Raw genomic sequence first — 7,942 nt, forward strand, 5'->3', positions numbered from 1 at the left:
TGCTAAGAAATAATAATAATAATAATAATAATAATAATAATAATAATAATAATAATAATAATAATAATAATAATAGTCACTTTCTCTTTTACTCCTTGTATTGAACTTTATAGCATCTTTTAAAAGTACAAAGTAACAAAAATATGCTAACTGCGTGCTGACACTGCAAAACATCTTTATCAGAGTTTTTGTTAGTTTTGTTTTTTTATTCTTTATTAAAAAATAACTGTCATAATTAAAACTTAATCCTAAAGTAAAGCTACAGTTTGTTTGTGCTTATGAACTATACAGTTCTACCTCAGAATGACTTTCCTCAACAAATCTGTGAAAAGAGCTAGCTCTTAAATTGAAAATGTTCTTACCTGTGCTAAAGATGTAAAGCTTCCAAGGTTAGGCTAGTTTAACTGATTACCTGATGATGAGTTCCCTCTTCTGGTAAATGCTAATTGTGTTGAGTATATCACTGATTCTGTCTGTCCAGCAGTGGATAGAGCTGGCTTATTAAGCTCAACAGAATACAGCTGTGCTGGAGATCACAAAATCCCTGTTTCGAGACCCCATCCAATACTGTATGTGAGTTAATGCATTTGCTATAGGGGCATCCAATTAATCCTCTACAGTGGCATCAAGCTAATGGGATACCTACCAGTTAATAAATAGATAAGGAATGATACCTGCACGTGTGCTTTAATTCCTGTTGAGACTCTTAAATGGGTAGAGTGTATGTGACAAGTTCCCTCTATTGGTAAATGGCAAAGGTTGTGCTGTATGTCAGTGTTCCTATGAGCCCACCTGGAATGCTGTTTTTTATTTACTCAGCAGAATGGATGGTTGTGCTGGAGACTGCAGTCTTTTGTTCAAATCGAACAATCCAACCCTTCTGATATTATGGATAATTATCTTGTTCCCTAATGGAATCATTTGTTACACCTCAAACATTTTTTTAATCCAAACCAATTTTATACAGTTTTTCAAATTCTAAAAAAAAGTTGACAATCATATTTTAAGCAGTGTCACACCTGCAGAGATTATTATTATTATTATTATTATTATTATTATTATTATTGTCACTGTTTTTTCACTTTTATTATGAGCTTGAGATTGACAGTCATATTATTATTATTATTACTTTATTATTTGATTTGTACACGTTGCTGTAGATTTGTTGTACTGTTTTATAAGCACTGTTTGCAGGTGGACTAATGGACTAATGAGCCCCAGCTGAACAATTGGCCATAATACTAATTATGGGCTGAGCTGCTAGCTGTCGGTTATATATAGTCACCCGTTCGGTTGAATTGGGAGAGAGGACAATGAAGGGAATGTACTGACCGGGGAGCTGAGACGCAGAGGGACAGAACACTGAAGGGAATACACTGACCAGGGAGCTGAGACACTGAGAGACGAGACCAAAGGGAATCAACGTTGCCGAATATCTGCTACAAGCAATGCTGTTACCGGATTGTTTACCTGCTGACTCGAGTGCCTGGACCGATCCGTGGGCGTGTGCTGGCTGCAGTGAGGAAGCTGAATATGAAGAGACGTGGCTACCGACTGAAGTTTAAATTAAAGATAAGCGTAACTGCTGTGAAGCAGTTTGCGGTGTACTTGTTTCTAACACAGTATAACTTTAAAGTGGTTTAAAGTGGTTGATTTGATCTCGTTCTCTGTTTACATATCTAAACTTTATTTGCATTGTGTGTGTGTATATATATGTATATGTATGTATGTATGTATGTATGTATGTATGTATGTATGTATATATGTATATATATATAGATATATATATATATATATATCTATATATATATATATAGGATCATCAGGCAATAAACCAGGTAAAGACAAATATAGAGAAAAATAATAATAGCTCAATAATATTGGGGCATCAGTGCCAATAACCACTAAGAATCATTGCAAAAAAACATCATAAGAAAGTAATGGAAAATGTAATAAATAAACATTAACATTTGAAGCACAGTTTATTCTGCAATCTCTTATTATAATTGTAATAGTCTAGCTTTACTTTTGTTACTTTCATGAATGTTTCACAAAACACAAGATGGGATATAATAGAATATTTAGGCTTTATTTAATAGCTCATCATAATCAATATGAGGAATATATTATTTTATTTATTTTTTCAAGCAAAGTTTCATCACACATCACACTGTTATTAGAACAGATCCATGCATACAAAACTTTACCAAGGCATACTTTAAAAACATAATGGTCAAAACTGTGTGAATAGGGCTAAGGAATACTCAAAGCAAGGTTGAATGAGCGGTTCTCAATATAGATTGACATACATTGGTGCATACCGAAAGACACCTTAAAAGTTGCTATCATGTCTATGTGACCAGATTCAAACAGTTAGAATAATAAAACAAAGCATGTATATTCCAAATATATTATCTCCTTGCATATGCTGAAGGATTTTGATACTATCTCTCATTTTTGTGCACCTTGCTTTTCAATGATGGTGCCAGTGTAATTGTCTGGAGAACTGATGGAGAAATCCCACCCCCATTCCCTTTTTCCTTCCTGCTTGATAGCTTTGAATAGGCCTTTCTCTTTCCAATTTTTAAGCTCGGTAAAACTTATACGAATAAGAAAATATGTCCGACAAACGCCATGGAAAACGATTTAAGTCGACTTTTAAGAAGTTTTTACTCGCATGACAAGCTCGCTCGCTAGAGGTGTTTTTATTTTTACTCACAGCGACATTTTATTCGACAATTACATGGAAAACCGTAACGAGTGTATTTCTGGTCCTAGCGCCCGTTCTCGCCATTCCAGTGACGTCACATTGTTTAATGCGCATGCTCTGATGATAAAAACAAGTTGGCAGACGTGGAGCAAAGAAGAAACACAATTATTTTTCCAATTGCTGAACGAATATGATGTCTCTGCGCTTGATTTGTTTACATTTTAAGTTAAAAGTTTCTACCCATTCAGTAATTTTTTTTTTTTTAAAGGTCAATTTCTTATATATATTGTAGCAATCCCGGTTAACGCAGGCAGGCGCATCACACAGGACGAGGCAATCCACATACAGGCGGAGGGCGGGCGCAAACCTGGGACCTCTCGCAATAAAGCATAGCGCCGATACCGCTGTACAAAGGAGCCGACGTACACAATAACACAAACTGAGTAATAGTCGGAATTTGTTAATTTTATCTATTCAGTAATTCTCCCATTATAAAAGTGGGCTTTTGATTGGCTGATTTGGCGCCACTTGTCTCCTCCATTGGTGTGCCATGCAGTGGCCTGAAACCTAGTCTGCTGAAACCAAGTTCCAAGCGACAAAGTGGCTCTGTGTTCCCTCAGCTTTAAAATTAAGTTAAACAAACTGAATGTTTAATTACAATGTGTCTATTTCTTGAGAGCGTCCACTATATATATATATATATATATATATATATATATATATATATATATGTGTGTGTATATATATATATATGTGTGTGTGTATATATATATATATATATATATATATATTTATATATATTAGCTCAAAGAGCCAGCTGCCCAATGTTTTGATATGTTGTACATATCTTTCTCAAGGGAGCCTGTGTTTGAATAAAAATGTACACACACACATTTTAAATGGCTTTATAATACAACTGTTTTTCTTCTTTCTTTCTGCTTATGCAGTTTAGTAGTATGCATCCTAGTACACTGTGCTACACAAAATTGGAAGACTTCTAACAAATAAGCAGAAATAGAAAAAGCAACCTTTAAACTAGTGGGAAAACAATGCTGCAGGTTTTATACTTTTACCTTTTACGCATGCAACACTTACTTACATCATTTGACACTCACTGCAGGTTCAGTTTTGCCTAAACGGGATGTGCATTTTATTGTTGGTTTGAACTGCATATGTGGTACCAGGGTCAAGGTTCAATTTTTTTAGAGCTTAACTCCGTACAATTTACACTCGCTAGACTAGCGAGTTAAAAAAAAAAAATGTATGGAAAATCATCCTGCGAGTATATTTCTGGCGAATAACCTGAAAACGTAGCGTAGCGACACCTGCGAATTAGGCTATGACATCATGAAACGTCACAGGAAATTCCCTTTGACTCGCTAGAATTTGCAGTGAATGGAAAACCATTTTTTTGCCCTTATGTCGCTACTATTTTTGTAGCAATTTTACTGTTTCAATTTTTCTAGCAAAGTAACTTGTAAACTCATTCAATAAATGGATGGAAAGCACACTATTGTATGAGCTTGTTGCTGAAGATTCTGTGGATAACTGTGACTGTATGAGCTTAGTGCTGAAGATTCTGTGGATAACTGTGACTGTATGAGCTTAGTGCTGAAGATTCTGTGGATAACTGTGACTGTATGAGCTTAGTGCTGAAGATTCTGTGGATAACTGTGACTGTATGAGCTTAGTGTTGAAGATTCTGTGGATAACTGTGACTGTATGAGCTTAGTGCTGAAGATTCTGTGGATAACTGTGACTGTATGAGCTTAGTGCTGAAGATTCTGTGGATAACTGTGACTGTATGAGCTTAGTGCTGAAGATTCTGTCTTGACTCTGATTGATTGAAGCTGCTATATATTTTGTGTTATATTGTGTCTGCAGGCATTGCTATTTATTGTAATTTTATAATACTTTTTTTTTTCTTGGAACATATTACACTGTTTTTAAAAATTATTTATTATATTGGTTTTGGTTGTTTGTCTTGTTATCTGCCACAATTAAAGTGCCCCAGTAGACAATTGTGGTCGCACAATTGTAAGACATTTCAAACACATTTATCCTTGTGACAAAAGCACAGCACAGAGACAATGACCAGTGGATAAGAGTGGTGATAGCATAGGCCAAAGTGTACTTTATTAACCAGAGTGGAGATTGTATGTAATGGGTTATTAAGTGATGTTTCTACTGAATGAAGATCCTTTAAGAACTGACTAAGCAAAGTTCTGGGGTAAATTAGCTACTAGAAACCCAGCAAGCACAGATGGGCTGATTTTCAACCTTTTGCTCATAACTTTTTCTTGCGTTCTCAAATGTTTTGAAATGGCATTCTTCAGTATTTCCCATAACCCTTTGCAAACTTTTTTATCCTCTTGGGGAAATGTAGGCTTTTCACTTGATGAAGCTCTATGGACTACTGTCTGGAAAAATGTATAATTTCCAATCCACTCAGCCAGGAACTGTCTTTTTTTTAAAATATATCCCACGCACAGGCCCATTCAATTTAAGTGGGTGTTTCGCTTGACAAGTTATGTTGGAAATGTCACACACAATCAATACTTCAATTCAGATACTGTGAGAATAGTTTGTAAATCTCAATATACACAATATAAGGTACTAATATCAGGGATGCAAATCTGGCGCCATAGCGCCAGCAACATTAAATTCTGGTGCCAGTAGACATGTTTTATTTAATAGATGAAGATAGTTTCTCACTGGGTCTATACTCGCATGACCCACCCACACTCGTACACATACACAGGAGAGAAGGTTTATGTCATGTGGGAAGTTGTGAGAGGGGCTTGATTAGGATGGGGTTTAATCATTTAGTACCAGTAGGCTCTCTGGTGCTAACCTTCAAAACAGTCAAGCACCAATTTTCAAAACTATTTTCACCCCTGAATATGATGCTCTTCTACGTTTTCTTCCGAGTCTCCCTTGGCGAGGACAGGAAATTGTAGAACATGGATACAGACTCTTGTTTCCTGTTAAAAGGAGCAGCTTTTAAAGAACGTTGATGCATCCATATGTTTTCTGGATGTTTTCTTGCTGTCTTTCGCAATTGCTAATATAAAATGATAATTAAATTACCCGGTACAATACCTGGCAGATGGATATGACCGTCTATAACCTGTGCTCTGCTCAATCCTAACGTAAGTTTTGCCATTTTGTAACACTACATGAAAAATCGAAGAGAAAATTGTGATGGATGTCTTGTTGTTCCCATTACTCCAGTCCTTAATAAACCAATTCATCTTCTTAGACAGAGCATATCCTGAATTTTCAAAGGATTTGTACCAAAGGATTCTTTAACAAAATGAAGGTTTACTGTAGACTCTGACAAGCCCAGACATTTATTTAACCATTTCAACTTTAGAAAAACAAAAAGACAATGATGTTTCGACTGCTAGGTCTTCACCAGATTGAGTAAAATCATCACAGAAGTCACTTCAATAGAGTAACAACCTATTAATGTGTTAATTCACAATTAGAATGATAACATTTCCAATTAGTTATTGAATATGCTTTTCACAATTAACCAAATTAAAAACATCTCTAATTATTAAAAGCAGATAGACGATGACCAAAGTCAATTCATTTTCTATTTGTGAATATCACAATTAGAACAAAGTACCATTTTAAAATGATACAATTCACAAAGCTGAAACATCTCTTTAATGAATAAAATCTGGTAAACAAATCATTGGGTTTTTCCACAACTGTATTTTCTTTGTCCTTTTTTTAAATTCAAATTCTATTAGTTTTTGACTTTTTTTAATTGTTCTATTTCTACAAAGTAGCTTTTTGTTTTACAATTAAAACCACATTTTGTATCTCTTGACTAAATAAAAATGTAATCATTATTGTGATGTAACTAATTGATATGTTGTAACTCAAATGAGTGACTTCTGTGATGATCTTACTCAATCTGATAAAGACCTAGCAGTCAAAATGCAATTGTCTTTATTTATTTTTTCCTACAGTTAAAATGATATAACTCAATTTCTGGACTTCATCAAAGAGAGTGTGGTCAGCCTTTATTTTGTTACTATATCAGTTTTATGTGCGATTAACTTCTTGTGATTTAACAAAGGGTTCTTAAACCGTCCATAAGAATTGTTCAATACCCAACTAATGTTAACAGAAAAAATGCTCTTTTTTATTTTTTATTCTGATTTACTTTTGTGTTTTTGTTAATGTGTAGTAAATGTGTCATGCATGATATAGTCCATGCCGACCCTGGTCCTGGAGAGCCACAATCCAGCAGGTTTTATAGGTAACCCTTAATCCTCAATTTCTAAAGACAAGATTTCATTTTGACGAGTTCAACAGGTAATTTGTTCAATTAAGTAATTTAGTGTAATTTGGAACAAATACCTGAACAGCCTCCAGCTCTCTTGAACCACAGCTGAATACTCCTGATTTAATTGAACACATTAACTTACTAAATTGATCAACAACTTGCATTCTTCAGAAATTAAGGGTTGCCTATAAAACATACTGGATTGTGGCTCTCCAGGACCAGGGTTGGCTACCCCTGATACAGTCTTGTACGGTCCATGCATACCGGTATTTTTAAATCCGATGGGGTTTCTATTCCTGAGAGAAATCTAAATAACAGTATGTGAACATATTTAAAAGGTGGTGTGGCAGGGCTGAGGCCTGCCCCTGTAAATAGTATGTTTTGATTTGGGTTTCTAAATTAAAATGTTTTTGTTTTGATTGTAAATGTCTTACATTTTGTAAAAATAAAGTGTGTGCTGGATGGCAGGGCTAGGAGGGTAGACCTACCTGCCTGCCTAATTGAAACCCAATGTGCAGCAGGTGGCCAGGTGCCAATTGCATAACTGATGATTAATTAACACTGGTCACCTGCCTTTAAAAAAGAGGCTGAAAAGTTTCTTTATTCCCGTTCCCGTTCCCCAGCATGAAGAGTCATGCCTGCGCAGGGCCGCTGAGAGCCGTCATGGGCCCTGGGGAAGGATTGGCATGTCCCGCTGTCGCCCACAACTACAAACCCTCTGTGTCTCTCTCGTTTCTCAGCAGATACCCACATAGTAACGGAACACCCCTCCATTATAAGAATCAGTAACTGCATGCAACAGCACATATTGTACAGATTAAGAGTCCTGCAATTTCAAAAAATGTCCACAAGGTAGTGCTGTATTTGCACAGTTACTTCTGTAAAAAACGTTCCAGCCAAGAGCATGTATTTGGATAGGAATATTGAAA

This window comes from Acipenser ruthenus, chromosome 3, assembly GCF_902713425.1.
Source record: "Acipenser ruthenus chromosome 3, fAciRut3.2 maternal haplotype, whole genome shotgun sequence".
NCBI classification, from domain to species: domain Eukaryota; kingdom Metazoa; phylum Chordata; class Actinopteri; order Acipenseriformes; family Acipenseridae; genus Acipenser; species Acipenser ruthenus.